We start from the raw sequence: 24,819 nt of genomic DNA on the forward strand, positions 1-24,819 counted from the left end.
GATTCTGCCTCCGAAATCCTTGCTGTGGCGTTACGCTGGTCCTGGCGGTTAAGGGTCATATCCACCCGTACCTCACCGATCCTGCATTCCACCGAGGCCTGGGAAGTGCCAATGGCCTGCAGGATGGTTGACAGACTCCCTCCAGCGGGAGAGGGGCCACCCAACACTCCCTCCATTGGATTTCGGTCAGTGGTGGTGTATTGGTCCATTTTGGTTTGAGTCTGTGGAGCGGGCGTATTTGGGGCGCGGTCTATAAACATCTCGTCTTCAAGTACAGGGCCTGAACGTCCAGTTGGGTGGGAGGGCAGGCTCACGAGCTGACAACCCCAGGCAGGGAGGGGGGCCAACACCCAAGCCATCAATACTCAGGCCCGGGCACCAAATCCACCTCCTCTGGGACCCCCCGGCCATGAAGGATCTTCCAGATCAGGTCCGGGGACCTCGTTCCCCACCGTCCAAAGTGACAGCCGAATCAGGAGGAACACTACTTTCCCCGACCCGGAGTGGGCGCTGCCGGGCTAAGGGGAGGTGAGGGGGGCAGAGGAAGGCACTGGCCCAAGGCCTCCTGCCGCTCGCTGGACATGGCCGAAAACGGCGAAGCAGCAGAGTGACAGGGCCAGAACCCATACATTGGTCCCCAGCCCCTAGGGCAGGCAAGGGCCAGGACACAGAACAGGGAGCTATGGAGGGGGCCGCAGCCAGGGCCCACACCACTCGACAAGTGTGGCCTAGATCACCCACCACCAGAGGTCTCCAGTGTCTAATGTGGTGCTCCCACCTCGGGCCACGAAGCAGGAGCACAAGTCTGAGCGTCCAGTCCCTGAAAATGGCAGTCTGTATCACAAGGGCGGAATCTGAAGGCACCCCAGGCATATGAGGAGGGCGAAGCCGCAAGCCAGGACCCAGGCCTTCAAGGATCTTGGTGCTGGGGTAGGCCACCATGGGGCAAGGATGACTTTGTAGGACCCCGCACTCCCAGTCCCGTATGCAATCAGGCACCCACCTTCGTGCAGGGTCGTTGGTCATCACTAGGGCTGCAGTCCAGATTTAGAAGTAGCGACCTGCCACCCACGGCTCCCACTCAGGCCAATCTCTGTCAGTAGGCCCACACTGCCGAGGCAGGTAGCAGAGCCCTGGAGGTGCGGCAGCTCCAACCGGGACAAAAAGGGTTGCCCAGATCAGCATCTGCAAATGAGTCGCCTTTTGTGAGCCAGGTCAGTCCATCACCAGGTCTCATGACCCCAGTCGGACTGGAACCCAAGGAGGCATCCCGGGGCCAGGCACCCACCAGACCGGTCGCGGGTCCCAGGACTGCCGATCACCAACAAGAGGGGGGCAGGAGCTCGGTGTGCGTGGCCGCAACAGCAGCCCAGCCAGCTGCAAGGTACAAGCCCGACCTCCAGCAGGTCAAATCAGCAGCTGTGGTTAGCCCGGCTCAAAGGAGATCCCCCACCTGGGCCCCATGGAATCAGGAATATGCAGAGCCCTCAGCAGCAACCAGGCGGGGCTCCCGGCAATAGGTCCCAGAACACTTGTGGGTGGGAGGGCAGGACCCGGGACCCGGGACCCTGGAACTCCGCTACCCGACTCAACGGCCGACCTATCGTCCAGTGGAGCGCACCCCTAGGGGCCTCCTTTCCGGAGCACAAAGCAGGCCAGAAGCTTCAGCGGGTCCGCCCGGGCAAGGAGGGAGCACTCCGTACTCAGCATCTATGCCAGGCATCCAGCACCTCACCTCCACAGCAGCGGGGGGGTCAGTGGGGAAGCCCAGGCAGATCAGAAGGCTCATGACCCTCAGCAGGGCATGCTCCCTCTCTAGGCATCACCGCAGAAGGAGGCATCATGGGACGGCACCGCCATCTTAGGGATAGGCACCCTGGAAGCAAGGTGAGGATGAAGCCTCTGCCTGGGGGCAAAATGGCAGGAAACACCCAGCCCGGCAGCGAAGATCAAATCAGGGGCCATGGGAATGAAAGAGAGAACTGTTAATGGGCTGATGGCGGTGGATCTTGTCACGGAGGGGTCCGGAGCACTCTTAGAGTGCGACCGCCATCTTGATGCGCCAAGCCACGCCCCATTGTATGATACTTTATCCCAAACAATACCATCAGGCATTGGAATTGCTGTTATGTTCAACAGGGACAAGTCTCTTTGATCACGATGTGATGGCGTATGCGGTTTCAGGAACAAGTTCACAGATTGTACTGCAGAGCGTTCTGGGAGATAATGTCCGTTAAGAAGTAGAAAAAAGACAGTCACTGTGCCAATCAGATATATTACCCCTATTGCAAACCAAATATGCAACCAAGGTGGCACTAAGTAAGCCTTTTTGATCAAAAGACAGAATTGGCAAAATCTTTCTTTCTTTAAAGTGGGTGGCGTTTGATCAGGTTCACTTGGATCTGAAGATAAATCATTGAAGTTGATGAAATAGCCAGACGCAGTTCAATCTATCTTTGGTAGCTCAGCAGGTTTTGTACAACTGGCAGATGTGTTGTCTGAAGGCACATTATTGTAGACATCATTGTTGGGCCGAATTGCATCTTGCAATGTTGTTTCTTCTTGATGCTTAACAATTTCAGCTGGTGTGATTTGTACTCCATTATTCATTGCTCCATCACTCTGTGTTGTGGAGTCTTGAAAGGTTATCAGTCCTTCCATCTGAACTTCCTGTATAGTAGCAAGAGGAGATCTGCGGCTACTCAGGAGCCCACGTGGCCTGCTGTTGTGAATCAGCCACATGATACGGTTTGATCAGACCAATGTAGATAAATCTTTTTTCTTTTTTACGGGTAGTACTGTACTTGTTCCCACAACTGCCAGGACAGGTACGGCTGTTCTGTATGATGGCCCAAACTCTCTTCTGTCCATGATCTTTTCCCTGACCAGGTCCCCAATCTGTGGGACCCAGGCAGGTCTTGCCGGAATTGGTTTCACTTCCCCAGTGGCAGTGCATTTGACTTGCACGTTGCTTTGCAGTGCTTGGAATTCGTTGAGTTCCTGTAAAACAGCCAAACGGTCATTAATTTCAAATGGTTTTGCATCCGCCACTGTGTAGGCACAATCAAGATCAGGTACCCACATTCTTGTCCCAAACAGGATTTCATAAGGGGTACGGCCTCCCAAGTCCTTTCTTGGCATGTTTTTGAGTGCCCTCTGGACCCCATATAGGTTGCCCCATATACCGCCCGCACCTAATACCCTTGCTATTAAGGTTTGCTTTAGGTCTTGGTTTTTCCTCTCCACCACCAAATTTCCCTCTGGATGGTAGGGTGAGGAGTACCGCAAGGCCACAGCCATACCTTCCATGGCTTCCTTGAAAGCTCTAAAGCTAAATGCAGGACCACAGCCAGAATGTAACATGTCAATTGTGTATGTCTTGATGAAGACTCGCAAATCCTTTATAACAGTTCGAGCGTCAGCTGAGCACTCGGGCCAAACCCATAGGAATCTAGAGCATGAATCCACTGCCACCAAGATGTACTTGTCAGCCCCATCAGAATTTAAGAGGCCGCAGTGGTCCAAATAGACAAATGCTAGTAGTCTGTCTGATATCAGTAATGGGGTTTGTGGTGGCTTGTGAACGATGGAATCCTTCATCTGCTGGCAAATGTATCACTTCAGGACATACTCTGCCCCGACCACAAGTAACGCTGCTTCATTAATGAAATTGTTGCAGTGACTCCTGCATGTGCTGAGCCCAGACCCTCATGTGTAGCTAGTATTAAACCTAATCTGCTATGTTTGTTGGTTATTACTCTATCCACCACTCCTGGAATTAGAGCATACGGTGTGTTATGCGCATGTAACTTGTAGGAGTACTTGAGTGGAAAGCCTTTTGGCAGGACGGGTGAGCCGTTCTTTGCGGCATTGATAGCTACTAGTGTATCTCCATCTATTCTCGTGAGTGAACAAGTGATTGCGGCAGCCAGTGAATTCCCTTCACTGTATATGCCAACACGTTGATGATTCAAGGAGTGAATAACTTGAGCCCGTGGTAGTGCTGCTTTCAGCTAAGCCACTTGTTCCCATAACAATTTGTTTTTTATCGTGCTGCGTTGGCATCTCTAAATGTATTCTGCCCCAGTAGTGAAGATATTTATTGTAAGATTGCACACAGTAAAGCAAATATCACACAATCAGTGTGGGGAATTCCCGATCTGTATACTGTAGTGCTAATTTCAGGGCTTTTAGTTCTGCCAGCGGCGCAGTACAATCTCCTAGTGTTTGCGTAGTTGTATTGCTTGGGTGGAACTTGTCATCCCGCATCCGACCTTTAACTATAGCACATGCAGCTTTATGCTGCTGTTTACTTCCTATGTCAGGTTGTGCAAAACCATCAGTATAAATGATGTATTCATAATGATCTAGAGGCAAGATTTCATTCGGGAGAGGGTATTCTTGTTCGTACTGGAGGGATGCTTGTGTTTTAAGTCTTGGATAGTATCTATATTCGAAACCTGTTGCAGTGAGAGAATTAGCCCATTGTAACCATCGTTGATGCAGTGCTTTTGCATTTGGAATGCTGGCTTTAGTTACTTCTTCTAAAATCGGTATAGGAGTTACAGCAAAGATGTGTTTCCCCTGTGCTAGTGCTCTTTTTATCATTACAGTAGTCTGTACAGCTGTCAGGATTTTTTCCGTTGCTGTCAATTGATTTTCAGCATTTGTGTACAGATAATATTTGTATGCGATAGGGACTGTCTCACCTTAATTGAACGTGATATAAGTGTACCCTGATAACTAAACCTGGGCGTAGTTCAGGAAGTAGCGCTACGCGTAGCCACGCAAAGTAAACTTCGCACCACTCGAGCTACGCGTAGCACTACGTGAACTGCATAGTACACTGTGCAAAATACCGTTTTCAATGATTGTACAGTGCGGACAAGCATCCGGCACTGTGCAATCATTGAAAACGGCATCTTGCACAGTGCGAGCTGTAGTTTTCTGCCGCACGAGTAGATTTTTACTTGAGCATCAGCTTCCTCAATGCGGACTGGTAGTTCCTCATCGCGAGCGGTCGCGAGCATACGCGACCACTTGCAATGAGAAACCTGACCTCCCCTCGTTGAGAATCCCACCAGGAGGTTTATTGTCCACGCTTGTGATCGGCAACTTGATGTTGCTGATCGCGAACGAGGAAAAAGTCTTGCCAGAATGTCATTTTGCTTGCTCGCGGTCGCCAACTTGGCGTTGAGGACCGCGAAGGATCACTGAAAGAATATCGATGACACAAATATAGACTTACCAAAATATCGAGTAAAAAATATAGAATGCTAAAATATCGAATCCCTATCTCCAAACAGGTAAGTACAAAAATATCGAATCAAAAATATCGTTGTAAAAAACTATAGTTAGTCAAAATATCGAATTTTTTAAATGTCTTAAAAGTAATTGAAAATTAATGAAATAATAAATATAATTGAAGCATACTTAAAATACTTAAATAACCTTAAAATTAATAAATAATTAATGTAACTTAAACATTTTTTTAATTTTTAATACACACATATATATATATATATATATATATATATATATATATATATATATATATATATATATATATATATATATATATAAACATAATAATAATAAAAAAATATACAATATTTTTACCGTAGGATAGCGTGAGGGTTAAATTTACTATTACCACTCCAGTGAGTGCAACAGTATAGAAAACATTGGATAGTGTAGCAGTAAAAATTACTATTCCCACTCCAGTGAGTGCAACAGTAGGGAAAGCGTTGGATAGCCGGAGGGTAAAAATTACTATTCCCACTCCAGTGAGTGCAACAGTAAGGAAAGCGTTGGATAGCGTAGGGGTAAAAATTACTATTCCCACTCCAGTGAGTGCAACAGTAGGGAAAGCGTTGGATAGCGCAGGGGTAAAAATTACTATTCCCACTCCAGAGAGTGCAACAGTAGGGAAAGCGTTGGAAAACGCAGGCATAAAATTTACTATTCCCACTCCAGTGAGTGCAACAGTAGGGAAAGAATTGGATAGCGGGAGGGTAAAAATTACTATTCCCACTCCAGAGAGTGCAACAGTAGGGAAAGCGTTGGATAGCGTAGAGGTAAAAATTACTATTCCCACTCCAGTGAGTGCAACAGTAGGGACAGCGTTGGATAGCGTAGGGGTAAAAATTACTATTCCCACTCCAGACAGTGCAACAGTAGGAAAAGTAAATACTTCATATATGAATAAAAATAAATTAAATATGAATACCAATTACAAATTAATTAAAAGTAATTAACAATTGTATATAATATAATAATTAATCAATTACAAATACAACTAAAAATGAATTATTAAAAAATATTTCCCATTAATACAAATTATTTACCAATTAGCAATTAATTAATTAACAATTAAAAAATAATTAAAAATTACAACAAAAAAGCAAAAAATTAAAATATTTAATTAATTACAATTAAATTACTTCCCACCCTATTCCCCTATAAACACACACCCCCAAAAGAAAATAAATTAATTAAATTTACATAATTATCAATTAATCAATTAATTGAAAATAATCACTAATTATATTTTAATTAATTACCAATTAACAATTAATTAACAATTAATTAAAAATAAACACCCCCAAAAGAAAAGAAAATAATTAAATTTACATAATAATCAATTAATCAATTAATTGAAAATAATCACTAATTATATTTTAATTAATTACCAATCAACAATTAATTAACAATTAATTAAAAATAAATACCAATAAATAAATTAAAAAATGTAATTACTTATAATTAAATTACTTCCCACCCTATTCCCCTATAAACCCACAATCCGCTACAGAAAATAAATTAATACAGTTAACATAATTATCAATTAATCAAATCATTAAAATGTATTACCAATTATATTTTAATAAATTACCAATTAACAATTAATGAATAATTATTTCAAAATAAATACCAATAAATAAATTAACATATTTAATTAATTATAATTAAATTACTTCCCACTCTATTCCCCTATACACCCACAACCCGTTACGGAATTATATTACGCAAAAATTAAATACCATAAAATTAATTAATTAAAATAAATTATAAAATAAATATACACTTTTCACACATATTCTAACATAAAAAATTACTTTAAAAAATTGGATATCATTAAAAAATTGATATTAACTTACCTCAAATTCGATATTTTTGTTGTCTATATTCTGTCCATTCGATATTTTGTCCATTCTATATTTTGAATTCGATATTACTGCTATTCTATTCGATATTTTTGTAGTCTATTTTCTGTCCATTCGATATTGTGTCCATTCTATATTTTTAATTGGATATTAATACAAATCGATATTAAAAACTCGATATTTTGAGTGTATACCAACCGTGAGCAAGCAAAAAAAGACCGCTGTTTGCACTGTGCTACATGCAGTTCGCGTAGTGCGAAGTTGCGCAAACTTCGCAAACTTCACTAGCGTAGCGTAGTGCTTTGCCCTGTTGTTGCCGCCCCACCTGCCTAATCAACAGCCATTAGTGAGCCGACCGTGCAGGAGTGGAGAGCAGCGCACAGAGAGGATCGAGCATCGAACGTGCCGGGAAGGCTCCACGCAGCGCTACTCGCGTTGAGCACGTCCGGGAGCTGCAGCGCACCCGGCGCCTACACGGAGCCGCCCGAATTGAAGCAAGCCGCAGCCACCCGGAATGATGGGAGCCGTGTGTGAGAAGTTGGCCTGGTATATAATGCTCACTAGTTCTAGTGATCACCTTGTACCATGCCAAGCAACCCTTATGGTGCAGGTTGTAAAGTCAACCTTATAGACAAGCTATCCATGGGGTAGCATGGACTAAGCAGTCTTAGGCTAAACTCTGTAAAGGCATGTGAAGCAAGCTGTTTTACCATACACAATCCCTTGAATACCAAATGAAAGGACACCACACAGATATATATTGAAAATATATATGGATTTATTACTACAAATATCCCTGATACTCTTTATGAGCACAGAAGCAAATGCGTTAAAACAAAACACAGTTAAAATACACAAAAGTTGCACAATTTTGGATGAGCCCTAGGGGCCACCTAAACCATATACTAAAATAGTGGTATAAGAACCACTATGGGGAAAGTGAAGAGGCCTAGGGCCTGGGGAATCGCTGGAGCTGTTCGGGACTAGCAGTGAAGAAGTCGGGAAAGGCCCGCGGGACTCGGGTGCAGTGTTTAAAGTGCACGCACTCACCAATGCAAAGCCTATGGTGCGTAAAAAGTACAAAGTTAGTTAGAAAGGAACCTTCCGAGTGACCTAGAAGGATGAAACTTTAGACACAGACCCTAGAGGTGTGTACCAGTGTGGGAACACCGGCAGGGCTGAGTTACCTCACCCACAGGAAGCGGGTGCATAGGGTCGAAGTAGTGTCGGGTTTCGTCACGCAGGTCGATGGTGCTTGGAGCTGAAGATGCTGCAGGCGGCTCGAGGTGAAGAGTTCCGGTGGATCCAAGGGTGGATCTGAAGAGGTGAAGACCTGAAAGCAGAGGGGACAATGTTCAAAGTCACTAGCCAGTGACTACCGTGGAACCAGAGTGAAACCAGGCGATGTCAGGTGCAAACAGGCGTCGAGGTGTAGCTTCTCTCTGCAGCCACGTGGACACGAGGGGTCGAAGACGTCCAGGAGTCAGTCACGAGCTCTCCCACGCAGGCTTCTCGCAGTTGGTGGTGTCGGCAACTTGATTGAAGCAAACAGGCCTTGGCCAATGCAAGCCACGCAGGAATCGAAAAAGGCTTGTTACTCGGACCAGCAAGGTCAGAGCAGTGGCTCCTTTTTACAGTAGCAAGGGCAAGTCTGGAGCAACCAGACCCGCAGTGAAAGTTGTAGGTTTCGTCGCCAAGATGGCCACTAGCCGCGTGGCAAGTGGACGGTTAGGCGCATCGAGTGGCACGATGCAAAAGGGCCCCACGCAGATCGTGGAGATGCTGGGGGGGCTGATCTTCGGTGCAAAAGCTGCTCGAGGTTGGGGCTTCTCAAACCCCAAAGCACAGCGTCGAGGGTGCCTCTGATGCTGCGCAGTCAGCGTTTCGGGGGTCTTCCAAGAGGTCCGGTCCCACGTCTCTCGGTGCCTCCACGGGTCCCTTCTTTGCAGGGACTGTGGATCGGGCTGTGAGAAGTCTGGGAGTATGGGTCTTGTCAGGCTCTGGGCTCGGGTTCCGGCGGGAGGCGGCGGCAAAGCAGACGTCGAGTTGCTGGTTGGTGCCTGTGTTCACAGGGTGGTCACTCCTTGGCCACAAGGGAGATTCTCTTCCGTCTTCTGTGCAGCAGAATGTCGAAGTCCAGTCTTCTTCTGTATTTCAAGTTGATTCAGGATGATCTGAAGTCTCAGGACACAGCTCCCACTCTTATTCGAATCTGGGGGGCCGGATCACCTACTAGGTCCCTCCTCTGGGTGGAACCAGGAAGGGGGGTGGTTACACCCCCTTTCCTTTGTCCAGTTTCACGCCAGGACTGGGGCTGGAAAGCCCCAGCACCGGTTTGAACTGGCCTATGCACAGGGACACCTTGTGTGCCCCAGGCATGTCTGATTCTATTCAGCCCTGTCCTACCCAATACACAAAATCCTGTCTGGGGTGGTGCTAGCACCTCCCCAGGCAGGAAACCCTTTGTCCAAGCTGCCCTCGCTGGAAGGACTCCCAGCAGCAGGAGGTCAGACTTGTGTCTGTGGTGGCAGCATCCATTTTGAGATGCTAAGGCTCTGTTTAACTTTAACCGGGGTTCAGGCTAGGTACATGTCGTGCCCCTCTAGAAGGGTGGAATGCTACCCCCGTCGCCAGAACTGGTGAGGGGGTAGTATTCCAATTCGTATGACACCTTACTCGACATGTTTTGATAAAGCCAAACCTAAGATAGCATTTAACCGCGAGGTTCATAATGCACTTAAGAGTATATGGTATGGCAATATCATGAAACAGCTAAAGGACATGGTTCTGAAAGCTGTAGACAGGCTCAGCTCATGCCAGAGCACCATCTCACATATTTCCAAGCACTCTGCCTCCAGGATTGATGAGGCCTTCCATAGGAGTGGCTGATAGGAACATATGTGTCCATTTTAGGTTAGGTATAGGCATACTACACCTAAGTAAGGGGTGGTTACACCGACTTACCCCAGCTGAGTGATCAGCCAGTTGTGTCAAATATGGAGGCCAGGCCAGGGGTGGCACAATACATGCTGCAGCCCCTGGTAGGCCTTGGAAGCACCTATGCCCTGGGTACCTGGGTACACTGTTACAGGGGCCAATAAGGTGAACCAGTTCCAATTTCGTTATGCACCTAAAGTACATGGGTTACAATTTAGAGAGAGAACAGCAGGCTGTGGGTCTGATTAGCAGGCCCACAGCCACATTAAGTCATAAACCAGTGAAGCAAAAAGCAAAAATTTGGGGTGACCATAGGATAGCAGACCCTACTCTCCTACACCGTGGATCGGCAGTAAGCCGTGGGCTGTTGGGCGTTAGCGGGCTCGTGCGATCTTCTGCCCCGGAGCAGAGGAGGACTGCCTAGAGAAGGCAATAGCGGGCGGGGAAGAACCGCCAGAAACCCCAGAAAAGGGTAGGGACGGAGACGAGAAGCTTTGAGTGGCAGCTCCCCCAAGCACCCCCAGACACCGGTGGAAATAAGTGGAAAGTGGAAAGGGGGAGGCCATATGGCCAGTGAGCAGCGAATATAAAAGAGAACTTTAAACATACCTCGGCAGGCTGGCGGGTAAATGACACAACAGAGGTAAGTTAGTGTATGCTTGAGAGAACGACTGAAGCACCCCATTATCCCTCTAAATATCTATCAATCAATCAATTGTTAATTGGTGTCGACGAGGGGGCAATTGTAGGGGGGTGAAGTAAGGGCTACGCCTCACATTGCAATATCGGAGCCAGAGTGCCCAGCAAAAAAGGAGTCGTTTTGAGTTAAAGGAGGATGGCTCCGAAGAGGAAACAAAAATCCCACAAGGAATCTGTGGATGAAAGCCCAGGGAGGAGTAAGTTACCCGGGGGTCTAGGACTCTGGAAGAGAGCCAGGAAAGCCAAGCAAGCCCCGATGAGAATAGTACAGGGGCACCCCTGAAGAGAAAAAATAAAAAAGCTACCAAAAAAACCTTGCAAGCCCAAAATGTTTGTACTTCAGCATCCAAGTCCAAAGGTAGTTCCTCTGTAACTAAATCTATAAAGGACTTTCTAGGGAAACATTATAAAAGGTTAGAGCAGCCTGTAATATCCCTGGAAATCGGGGAGGAGGAGCACCCAAATGGGAATGGCACAGGAGTATTTCCAGAGGAGTTAATGGCGGCATCCATTTTAATAAATCACTCCCTTCTGAGCCAAAAAGAACAAATAGCAGCTCTGCGTCTGTCATCATCTCCAAAATTATTCTCAATGCTCGTATCGGAACTGGAGAATGCAAGGGTACTAGAAAATGAAAGCCAAGGACCAAGCTTCGTCTGGGGTGACTCACCAAACCGATTAGCGGGACACCTAAATGGGCTAAAAACTCTTACCCAGCAGGAAATATCAAGGTCTGGAAGTCCAGCCGCCCCTGAGAGAAATAGCTTCCAGGACTTGGACATCTCCCTCCTCCTCAATGATGGACCTATTACTGATGTTACAGAAAACCCTTCAGGGGATTGTAGAAGTAACAATGTTGAACAATGGGGTCTTGAAATCGCAAAAGCAGTATCTAAAAAAGGTTGAGGAGGAGCTGGTAGGAATTAAAGGACAAATGCCACATATGCTAAGACCGGTTGTTGTTCCCCAGCCTACAGAACAAAATGTAGATAGATCGTCAGTAGAATCCCCAAAATGCCCAATGTTGATAAAAAGAAGAGGGGAATACGTAAGGGGTTATACGAAAAAAATGATAAGTAGGAAGAGGGAAACTAAAGCAGTAACAAAGGGAAAAGGAAGGAAAGGGAGGTAGAGGAAGAGTAAGTTCAAATTCTTCTGCTCTGACAGTAGTACCCATTGAGGGGTCGATTCCGATTCGGGAAAAAAAACGTCCGTACGATTTGTATCCGGAGCCCTCTCCGTACGAATTATACTCGTCAGTCGGAGTCGCGAAGTACGATCCGTATTCCGTGAATCCGTCCGAATCGTCGCGATCCGTACGTATTGCAAGGCTGAAACCGCGAACCGTACGACTCGTACACATACCGTACGATTCGTTCACATGCTGAACGAAACAACGAGTACGATCTGGACCGGGGTATGAGGACGCGATTCGTACGGTGCATGTCAGGTAAGGGCGAGTCGTACGGAAAAGCACACAAACACATACACACCGTACGGTCCGTACACCCCATGATCGCAGGGGTACGCACCGTACCCCTGCGATCATGGGGTGTACGAGCCGTACCCCATTGTACGATCGGTGTATGAGCCATACCCCCATTGTACGATCGGTGTACGAGCCTTACCCCCATTGTACGATCGGTGTACGAGCCGTACCTCCATGGTAAGATCGGTGTACGAGCCGTACCCCCATTGTACGATCGGTGTACGAGCCGTACCCCCTTGTACGATCGGTGTATGAGTCGTACCCCCATTGTACGATCTGTGTACGAGCCGTACCCCCATTGTACGATTGGTGTACGAGCCGTACCCCCATCGAACGATGGGGGTACGGCTCGTACACCGATCGTACAATGGGGCTACGGCTCGTACACCCCATGATCGCAGGGGTACGGTGCGTACCCCTGCGATCATGAGGGGTAAGCACCGTACCCCGGGGGGGCGTTCCGTACCTGTTTCGGCCCGAACTCTGCTTTTACGGCTGTTTTCAGCTCCCGTAGAAAAAGGGTCGTACGGTGCGTACCCGACACGTATCATACTTGCTGGGTCGTAAAAACCAGCCGCGAACCGTACAGATGTCGCATACAGCGGGTTCCGATGGAGAATCATAGGGAGATTAGAGTCGTACGGTGTCTTGTACGACTCGTATGGAGTACGGCTCCTGGTACGAATCGTACTTTGTCGTACGTATGGGGGACATTGCAGGGTACGATTCGTATGGGAAAAACCCTACGAACGGCTATTCGGAACGTTTTTTCCCGAATCGGAATCGACCCCTGAGTCTTCTATAGTTGAGGATATGGGCAATGTTCCAATTGTACAAGCAAAGAGCCAGAGCAGTAAGGGCCTAAGAAAGGAGCTACCAAAGACCAAAACCGCAAACATAAACCAGATAGTAAACCCATTCCCAGGGGAACAATCCAGTAATTCGCAGAGGCATTATAACCCAGGAAATCATATCACACCTTCAAGGCAAACCAGAAGTGGAAAGTAAAATGGGACTTATCGGACGGGTAAACCGTAGGCAGCGAAAACTAGTAGCCCCCAAGAAAGTGGTAGAGGTTGGTAGTAACAAATGGCTGAACCTTGAACCGGAGCAATCAGGCCAAAGGAGGAAGAAGTTAAGGAAAATGAACCCCTTAAATAGGGCACAAATCCTACTCTCTTTCTCTAAATGCCCAAGTCTGAGGGGGATAGGTTCAAAAGATCTGAGACAGGTGGGCTTTACAGAAAATATAAATGGAAAAGACACAACAAGAGTATTACTGTACTCAGACCTGGTAAAAATGGCCATTGAGAAAGCGGCAAATGAGATACTTCAGGAAGGAATAAGGTTAATCCCAGAGAGTAAATTAAAGGGAAACGCCCAATCAGGAAGTAGCTTCCTAAGGTGCCATGCAGGCCTTGGTAGGAGACAGGTGAGGCTACTGAGGGATGATGAAGAAGAGGGTAGTGTCCTGAACATAGTGGTAAACAACTCAGTAAATGATCACTCTTGGGGTAACTGGAGCCAAAGAAGTAGTCTTGCAGGTCCCTCCAAGAAGTATATGGAGGAAATGGATAAAGATGGTGGTGGTTTAAGTGAGGTGTAAAAGGATGAGGGGGTGTCGCAAAGCCTAAGCCTATTATCATGGAACATAAACGGCTTAGGAAATTAAATAAAACAAGAGCAGATAAAGAAATTAGTAAATAACGTGGAAATTGCCTGTTTGCAAGAGACTTGGTTATGCGACGAAACCCCTATCTTTGAAGGCTACCTACAACTAGATCGACAGGCCATTAAAAAAAGGTTTGGACACCCGGCCGGGGGGATCATGACCCTTCTATCGACAAAAGTAACAAGAAATGCAACTTTGTTAAAAGTGAAATGTAAAGGCTATTGGCGTGTAGATTAGCACTGCTATTCCAAGACAAAAAATATGAAAATGTAATTGTTATAAATGTATATATGCATTGGGAGAATGGTGCAGAGTATGGAATTGGGGAATTTCAAAGAGGATTTAGACTCTTTATGCGAAAAGTACGATTCAGAGGTGTTTTTTATTACGGGGGATTTTAATCAGAAGCTGATTCCAAAGAAGGTCGATCTCTGGCATAAGGAATAACTGGACGTGTATGGAATAAACCAAGTCAGGTTTCCTATGTGTGAAACCCAGAGGCAGGACTTAGATTTGATAAATTATCTAGGGACGAAGGGCCTCTTCTGCCTGAACGGCAGATTTAAAGGACACTGCCCTGCAAAGAAGTCTTTTAAAATAGGCTCACAAAATTGCCCAATTGACTATGTATTTATGTTTGCTTGGAATTTCCCTCTAGTAGGTTTTTTCCCCTGCAGTGAAGGAAGCGATCATAATCTGCTGCAACTGAATATATATGGGGGAACGAGGGAACATAGAGAGAAAGTGATCCCACAACAAGTTGATTACCCCAAGCGAGCGTCAACAAGATTGACGGAAGAATATCTGGACAAACTAAAGAACTTTCAGCATAAGGTAGAAGTGGGGGATGTAGGGAGTAAAAATCGGGAATGGTATGAGGGGAAGATAGACCAAGTAGTACAATGTCTCCGGATAGAACTAAAAAAAGATAAAAGAAAATGTGCAACTATCCAGGTTAGTCGTCTGAAATGGTTCTCTGTCGACTGCCAAAATAAAAAAGGGAGATAAGGACAGTAACAAGAAGATTAAGGGAAATGTTTAACCAAGTGAGACAAAGCTATCTTAAAAAATTGAAAAGTGAGTATAAAAAGATGGTTGCCGATGCAAAAAGATCGTATAGAGATAAATGGGCAGCAAATCTGCTAGATTCGATTGAATCCATCAATCTAAGACAGTTCTGGATGCTGGTAAAAGCAGCATCCAGCCCCTCTGCAGGAGTTATGAACTGTGTCGTTAGTGAGGCAGCCTGAGAGAAGTATTTGAAGGAACTGTATGGATCTCGAGGCGATCCAGTAGTTGCAGAGCCCGTCTTGGCAAGCGCTAAAGGAAGATTTTAAATCATATTTCTCTGAACAGAATGTAGAAAGTACAATATTGAAACTGAAATTAACCAGAGCAGCAGGGCCTGACAATCTCCCAGCAATAATACTTAAGTCTCAGACAAAGTGGTGGGCGAGATTCTTTTCCCAATTGTTCCAAATAATATTAGCAGAAGGTAGAATGCCAATGAATTGGAAGGGTGCTGTAATCAGGCAAATCCATAAAAAAGGTAGCATGGATGCGCCACAAAATTACAGGCTGATCAATTTGCTAGATATAGGAGAAAAAGTATTCTCAAAAATAGTACTGAATAGGCTATATGATTGGGTCGATGAGTTCTCAATCGTACCCACTGAACAGGGGGGTTTCAGAGAAGAGCACTCCACGTTAGATCACTGTTTTGCCCTATGGGCAATAGCATGAAAATCAACAGAACAAAATGGCAAGCTCTGCTGCTGTTTCATCGACTTTCGTGCGGCGTTCGACTCAGTAGATCGGAACTGCCTTTGGGAAACTCTCGTAAACAAAAACATACCGAAAGACCTACTGGCTTTAATAAAAGAATTACTTCGAGGTAACTGGGCACAAGTAATTAAGGATACTGAGGGGTCATTGACGCCAAAAATACCTATTGAAAACGGCCTGAGACAGGGCTGCGTCTTGGCCCCCCAGTTATTCACTATATTTCTATCTGATTTACCTGCCTGTTTAGAAGTTGAAAGAAGCGCAAGCCCAAGAATGGATGGTAAAAAAGTGCCCTGCTTATTGTACGCTGATGTTATGTTATGTTATGTTATGTTATTAGTGGTTTTGTAGTGCGCTCAATTACTCAGGATTATCCTGGCGCGTAGAAATGTAGATAGACAGGAGAGAACTAGAATGATTACAATGACAGTTTAAAGAGGTGGGTTTTAAGTGTCTTTTTAAAAAGATTGAAATCCTGGGTAGCGCGTAGCGACAGGGGAAGGATGTTCCAGTCGATGGCCGAATTAACGGTGATAGACTGTCCACCAAGCCGAGTTCGTTTAAAGCGAGGAACAATCAACAGATGTTGGGAAGTTGACCGTAGTGGATGGATAGGTACATACCAGGCAAAGTACTTCCTCAAGTACGCCGACCCTAGACCGTGAATGGCTCTATGCGCAAAAGTGAGGGATTTAAACACGACCCTTTGTGCGACAGGGAGCCAATGCAGGCTACGCAGATGTTGACAGATGCTAGACTGCCGTGAGATGTTAAAGAGGAGTCTGGCCGCCACGTTTTGTATGATTTCAAGGCGGTTGGTAAGGTAGGCAGGAATACCAGAGAACAGGGTGTTCGTGTAGTCGAGGCGAGAAAGAATGAGCGCCCTTGCCACTGTTTCTTTAGACGTCCTTGGCAGCAGGGGAACAAACCTACTTAGAGCTTTCAGGGTGCAGAAGCACCCGCCGGTGAGTTTTTTAATATGCTCATCAAATTTTAGGTTTTCCCCAAACCAAACTCCCAGCTTTTTTTCTGGTTTGCCAACCGCGCTGGGGAATGGGATATCAGGTGGCCATAAAGACTCTCTAAAATTAGGGGGAAACTGCCCATAGAGAAGTATTTCAGATGTATTTTCATTACATTTTAATTGGGCTAGAGCGAGCCAAGTAAAAACTGAGTAGAGGAAGGTCTGGGCCAAAGAAGTGTCCAGATCCGTGCCCGGCCATGTGAACAGCAGCTGTGTGTCATCAGCATAGGCAATTATTTTTGCCCCTAATTCTTGAGCCAGAAAGTTCAGGGGGGTCAAATAAATATTGAACAACAGTGGGCTTAATGTAGACCCCTGTGGTACCCCGGTCGAAAGCAGCTTGGGCGAAGAGGCATAGGAGGGCATCCACACCTGCTGAGTCTGGTTGGTCAGGAATGACGTCAGCCATTCTAATGCGGAACCAGCAATGCCAATGGATGCCAGCCGAGAAATCAGCAGCTGATGAGGCGCTGTATCGAAAGCGGCAGAGAGGTCCAACAGAATCAGAACCGCTCTGCCGCCGGCGTCCAGGCACTCCCTGATAGCCTCAGAGATATCCACCAGTGCTGACTCGGTGCAGTAAGCAGCACGAAACCCAGATTGAGCAGGATGGAGAGCGTGAGAGTCTTCAACAAAAGCATCCAGTTGACGGAATGCAATTTTCTCTGATATTTTGACCAACACTGGTAGCAGAGAAATAGGGCGATAGTTGGCTGGAACATCCAACCAGACCGAAATTGGCCTCCAGAGAAAGCTGAAATCTTTTATTCAATACTGTGTAAGGAAATTTTTAACAGTAAACATGGAAAAGATGAAAATTTTATGCTTTGGGAAAAAGACATTAAGTTTAATTGGTTTTTAGGTGATTTGAAATTGGAATCTGTCAATGAATATCGCTATCTAGGGATGTGGTTTGATAAGTCCCTAAATTGGCATACGCATTTTGAGGCTCAGAAAGCGAAAGCCCTTACATCGATCTCTGGTCTGAAAATCTTTAACCGTGAATACAGTGATATGTCTCACCGACCGCTTTTAAAAGCATTCAGTGCAATGATATCTCCACAGGTACTCTATGGTGCAGAAGTTCTTTATTTGAGAAGCAAAGGCGTCTGGGACCTGGAGGAAGGAAAATGCATGGAAACTCCTGTTGTCCCTGCCACGTTCATCAATGATTCAAGCAATAAGATCTGAGCAAGGAATAACAGCCTGGGAGGTTCAATCCCAAATAGCTTTGATCAGATTTTGGAAACGTCTGGATAATGAGAAAGGCCAGAAAGTATCACAATGGTGCAGAAAAGAGATACAATCTAGTAACCTAAAGTGGGCAAAAGCAAACAGGAAGAAAATTGAGCAGGCGTGTGAGTGTATAAAGGTAGATATCTGCCAAGAATCCTTACGAGTAGAATTCACTAAAAGTGATTTGAAGTATCATGGGCAAGAATTGTCTAAAAGAACAGACATGGAATACCTGGTGAAGACAAAATCTGTACAGTCCATGTTGGAGTCCTGGTCTAATGAAAACTGGTTTCCTTACCTGGATACTTTACCGAACCCTTGGTATAGACAGGAGATTCTAAGATTACGAATTGGTATAAACCCGTGGTTGGTAAACGAAGAATTAAAAATAAAAATGTTGGACCACATAGGGTGTAGTAAGTCCAGGCTAGGTATAAAAGCTGATATGGTGCACACCTTGTTAGACTGTACAATAATTTTAGAGCAGCGTAAACTATGTCTTCGTCCAATATTCTTAAAATACGATATAAGGACGCAGGCACAGGCAGTCAAATTACTTACAGAAATGCCTACTATTGAAATTGCAATTGCACTAGGGAACTACATAAAGGTAATACAAAGATTCCTAAAAACATATGTGCAATAACTTTTAGAAATGTTATAAATAGATGAATTATATAGCTTTTATGAGAGAAAATGTTCATTTTAAGTGTATATAATATTTTAACGGCAGGGCTGCCCAAAGAAGTGCTGTTTTTGTAGTTACCCTATCTTTAACCAATGTATCTATTATCGCGAACTTTGTATAAATTGTGTTGCCATGCACCAACTGACAAAGAATAAGCCCATGCATATTCACAAACTGCAATCCTATAGTTACTACAACCATAAAGTACCCAAAACAATAATCTTAGTACTCCAGCTCAGAAGGTGGCGTAAGCCCAGCACTACAGATGTCCAGCCATTGTTACTAAAACACATTTCTATAGAAAATAATGGAGGCAGGGAGGGATTTGAAATAAACCCCCGGATGTAAATGGTAAAAAATGTGTTTTAACTATTAAACTTTTGAATAACCTTTTGTAATTTAAAAATATGAACTATATAGTCATTTTAGTACATAATAAATAAACATAAATTTATAACAAAATAAACATTTTACTTTAAGTTCAGATTTTGTGTTATTTGTTAATTAATTAAATATCTAGTTCAAGAGTGAGTTAATAGTGCTGTTTAATTTTTTTTCAATTATATTCTATATTTACAATAGTTCTTTCACATTGATATCTAACATAAACATAGTTTTATAACTGCTGATGAAGTTTAATAAACTTTTATAATTTTCCCCTATACTTTACCTTTGGAAGTTCTTCGCCGCTGCACATGTGAGGTCTCCACCACATGTGCAGAACATAACATAATGTCTTAAAGCTACTACTAGTGTAACTACATGGTCATATTTGACATTTTTCCAGACTCCACCTCTAAAATGAGGGGAAGGGACATATAAGTTTACAGTGTCTTTGTGAATGGTCTCCTAACCATTTAATACTCAAAGGTGGCCCACTGTTGGTGTAGGTATATTTCCTGACACATGTAACTTTCAGAAATATTGACTTTGACAAGTTTTAACAGAGGAAAAGAGGCCATCTTTCTACATTATGTCTGGCCGCTGTATCTTCAATTGGCATCTTCTGGAAGAGTCCAGAAGTAATGATGCTGTCGCCACCGCCGCCCACGTCAGCACACCCACGCCCGGGGTCAGATTAAGGTTGCCTTCAGCTCCTGCTCGCGGGAAGCCCGAACAGGAGGTGATTGGCAGGACCAAAAGCCCCAGTGTTGGTTGCTGCAGCCGCCAGCACTCCCACATCAGGAGGCGTAGTAAAGCTGCCTTGGGCTCCCATTGCACGGGAACCACGAACAGGAGGTCAGGGGCAGGACCACATGCACCAGTGTTGTTTACGGCTGCCGCCACCGCCCACGCCTGCACTCCCACGCCCGAAGGTGCCTTAAGGCTGCCTTGGGCTCCCGCTGCGCAAGACGCATGCGGGACTCACCTAAGCTCAGGCCAGGGCAAAGACTGGGCCAAGAGCCGGCCCGTCTGCACCCGTCAGCGGCTGGAGCAGGCTGGGATGGGCTTACCCTCTTGGTATGTGCTCGTTGGTGGATGGGTAATCTTTCACCCTCTTCAAACTCGCAGGTGTGGTCTGACATCGATACTAGATGTTTTCTCAGCTACAGGTTCCAACAGAAGTCAACACAGTGAGTAACCTGTTCACACAGTGCGGTTTTGGTCCCCGCCCTGTGTTCAGGTTTACCCTGGGCTCCCTGCACTTTGGGCAAAATGGGGATGAGGAAGGCTGCACCCATTATTACCCCTATTGGTTCATTGCGGGAGACTATTGACTCTTTCCTAGTGAAAGCAGTGGGGGCCATCTCTAAGGAAATAGACAAGGCAGAGAGGAGGCTCTCTATGGGATCTGGTGGCCCTTCTCTACTATCGCCAAGCAAAACTTTACACCTGGCTGGCCCAAAACCACAGCAGCCTGTCTTAGGGGCTGCACCGATAGACCTAGAGGACCCCAGCATCTCCCTCTCTCATCCGGACAACAGCAGGGAAGCCCAGTTACTTCACAAGGCACAGATCTGGTGGCTCCCCCAGCCCTCAATAGGAAATGCAGAGCTAAAAAGTTGGATGAGACATTAAATGCCCAGAAGGGGGAAGGAGAGGAACTCATAAGAAGTAACCTGATGGACACAGAGGAGTTCTGGGACCCCCTAAAGCAAACATTCACCAATATATTGACTGAATTATTGACTCAGTTCTAGGATATACTTACAAAACTGATGTCAGATTCCAGAGACACACTGGATAGATCGGAAAGTGCGTTGTCCACTATTAATAACGCTTCCCCCTCTCCAAACCTACAGTTTCAGGCCGTAAGCACTAAGACACCCATCCCAGATAATCCAAGCAGAGGTCAGCACCTTATTCATAAACCTATGGCAGTGGGAGCATTGATCCATGAACCCGATTGCCTGAATGCCCCCTCCTGATCTTTCAACCCCATAGTAGGAAGTAAGCGTACAGACTTCATTGGATAGCGTCCCCTGCCACACACCCTTGAAGCAGCAAAGGAACTTCCAGCTCCCACCAACAGCCCTGGTTTATCAGTAATTGACCTTCCCACAGCTTGCTGTCCCTACACTCTGATCCTGGTAGGGGTTCCAGGACTCTGCTCCCCAAACCAAGACACCACAGTTCAATTAATTAATAAAGTTTTCCACTAGTTAGGCAGATGCACTGGATTTAATATGGCAGACCACAGGCACATTCTGATGGCTAGGTGGATCTGCTGGATAGGGTCGTCCAGGAAATTATTTGAGGGAGACAGCGTGATTGTCAGGTTTAGACACCCAGAACTGGCACGAAACATCTTAGTCTTTTCTCCATGGTTCCGGTATTAAACCATTACCATTGGGCTTTTTCTATTGACCCGCACATAACACCATAAAAGGTAGTCACCTTTTGGTCCACATGGGTGTGTTTGTGCTCCGGGTGGGTTGTAGACAATTTTCAACCCCTATGCCTCTTTGGCAAATCTTAATGATCTAGATTGACTTCCAGAGGGCGCCATCAAAATCAAAGTCATAGACCCACCCTCAGAACCTCTGACACAGACGTTGGCATACATTGAGTCACTGCCTCACGTAATTGTAGAATATCATCCTACTAGGTAGCTCATTAATGGGACCATTGACCAGCTTGAGGGTTCCATAGTTCCCTATTCAAACCATAACCCGGGCACAGGGGAAAATCTAAGTTTTATCCCTTGGAATGTGGCTGGCCTTGCTGAAAAATTAGCATACGATAGATGGATTCAATTTATTAAATCTTTTAACATTATTTGCATTCAGGAAACCTGGAAGGTTGAAAATGTTTTTTTTTATTGAGGGTTACAATGCCTTTTTCCTTCCAGCAGAGGGTTCCAGAGCAGGAGAGCGAGTGGCGGTTTAATCATCTTTGTAGCGCTTGGGCTCTGTGGGTCTGTGAAGCATTTGAAATGGGACTCTAAAATACTCCAGGGCTTCAAATTAGTAATGGGAAGATCGTTTTGTGTAACACTTGTTACATTTTATAATCCAAAAAGGAAGAAGCAAAAGGCCTCAAGCCTATCAGACCTAAGTGGCTTCCTTGAATCATTACAGGGAGAAGGCCTCTCCCAGGAGAATCTTATTTTGATAGGAGATTGTAACTGCCATCTATGCCCAGACTACTCACAAAACTTGCAAAGTCTGCCTACATGTACGATCATGGAGGGATTGCATATGGAGCACTCTGAAGAAGGTCTTGAATTGAAAGGTCTCCTAAATACATATGGTTTAATATTCACCTTAGATAAGATGAATCATCCCAGTAACTCACACTTTACCCCAGCAGGGGATGTGCAGCGATCATTGATCACATGTTTGTTTAGGTTTCTCTGGGCTGGTCCACATTTTATTTTAATATTTTACACAGCCCATTTAGTGGCCACAACCCCTTGTCAAAATGCTTGAAGGGGTGGGCAATCAGACGGTGCCCCGTAGCACAAGGGCGGGCACATTATCCTTAACCGATCAGGGGCAGTGTTTGCATTTTTCATAGTTAGAAACATAGGTTTTTAATCATTCCCTTTTTAAAATACAACAATAAGAGATTTTAACGTGCTTAGATCACGCAGCCCCTGGAGAGGAACCTATACGCTCATTTATTGCCATTGCCTAGTCAGTTGCCTGTCTGTTAACAGTCCCGTAAGTCCCTCCTCCCTCTGAACACCCGATATGGTTTGATGTGGAGTGCTCTCAAGCTCTCCAGCTCCTTAAGAAGGCCCTGAAACAGATAGAATCTGGGTGACAAACTGTCGCAGTAATTATAAGGGGGATGTTAAGGAACAGAGGCGCTCGCTACAAAGACAAGCATGGGAAGACCTAACAGAAGCAAGTGAACAGAGGGACTGCACTCTTTTCTGGTATGTTATAAATAGCCTTTGCTTCTTAGAACTGTTAAGACAAACCTTATGTCACCACATTACCCCGGATCTATGGACTGCCCATTTTGAGAGAGTTTATAATTTCGGGCAAATTGAGGGATCTAATAATGATTAAGAACGCTGCCCTAATGATGCTCCCGTCACCTTTCTTCTGTATGAAGTAAAGTTGGGCATTGAGGGATTGTCCTGGAACAAGGCCCCAGGACCCGCTGGGATTCCTCCAGACTTTTTTCGGCACAACATTGATGTATGGGCTCCGGTTTTGACTAATTTACTAAATGCCGCTTTAAGGATCGGGATGCGACCCTCATGGCCTACCACTACCACCGTCCTGATTTTTAAGAAGAGGGACCAGGACAACTCTTACTGTTACAGTCCTATATCCCTTATTGACTCCACAGTAAGGTCAGGTTTTATTAAATAGGCTCTCTGCCTAGGCTGACACAAACCAAATTCTCTCAGAGGTGCAATAAGGATTTCACACAGGAAAATCAATAACAGAAAATCTAAATCGTTATCTTCTAATTTCCAAATATACGATCACCCAACCCGGAGCTCTCTTTTTGGGCTTCGTGGATCTCACCTCAGCATTCAACTGGGTGAACCGCAAGAAATTGCAGATTTTACTGAGTTCTCTTGGGGTTGAGCTGCCAATCATAAATGTATTAAAGACCCTCCATGCCCACATCATTGCTGCAATTAGATAATCTCATTAAGGGTGTTTTACCGATTATTTTAATTGCAGCAGGGGGGTTCGCCAAGGGTGTATTTTAGCCCTTTTTTAGTTATGATATATATTAATGGTCTAAAATCTGCCCTGATATCATTATAGAATGATAACCCCAGGATAGGCAGGAAATCAGTACCAGTTTTGTTATACACGAATGACGCGGTATTGATGGCGCGCACCCAAATGGGTTTGTTTCTTTCATGAATTGGTTGGACTTGTCGCCCAACTTTACAAAATCGTATGTCATGGAAGTAGGCACTGGGGTGATTAGATCAAAGACTTTCAAGGCAGGAACCCATAGTTCAGCCAAGGTCCTGGCTTTTTCAAACTTGGGAATTATTTTCGATGTAAAAATAAATTGGAAACACTTGCAGGAGGGGGAGCTAGTGGACATGAATAAATAAATGGGAGCTATTGCCAACTTTGTCCATAAATTAAGCACCTTGTTGCCCGGGGTGATCCTAAAGCTATACCAGACTTTCTGCATTGCTATGGTCCTATATGGCAGCGAGGTCTAGGGCCATACGGCTGTCAAAAAACAACAGACTGAACAAAATAAATATCTGAGACAAATTTTGAAACTCCACTAGGGCAGCCCCTCTTTCTCCGTACACCAAGAATTAGGACTTAAGTATATAACTGACCTGGTGGCAGTTAAGCCTTTGTTGTGCTCTGAGAAGATCTGTCTAGTGAAGAGACAGCTTTTAATTTTTCAGTTATCCTGAACTGCCTCGCACTAGACCATGCATTCGAAATCCCCTGGTTACGGCATGTCAAGGAGACCCGCATGGCCCTAGGAAGAGCAGACATTTTCCTGAAATATGATATAGTGAAGCCTGGGATCTGAAAATAGTAAAAGAGTTGTTTTATAAACACTCCATGTCCTTCCGTGAGGAAAACGAGCTTGGTGCACCTGTCGTGAGAGGGCATGTTTTAGTTAAATCAGTCCAGGGTGTGGAGAAAAATCTCTCTATTTTAACCAGTGCCTCTGACAGATTTGTAATAACTCGATTCAGATTTTATCAGCTTCAACATATTTTGGCATCTC

The sequence above is a fragment of the Lissotriton helveticus genome, chromosome 10 (assembly GCF_964261635.1).
Source record: "Lissotriton helveticus chromosome 10, aLisHel1.1, whole genome shotgun sequence".
Taxonomy (NCBI): Eukaryota; Metazoa; Chordata; class Amphibia; order Caudata; family Salamandridae; genus Lissotriton; species Lissotriton helveticus.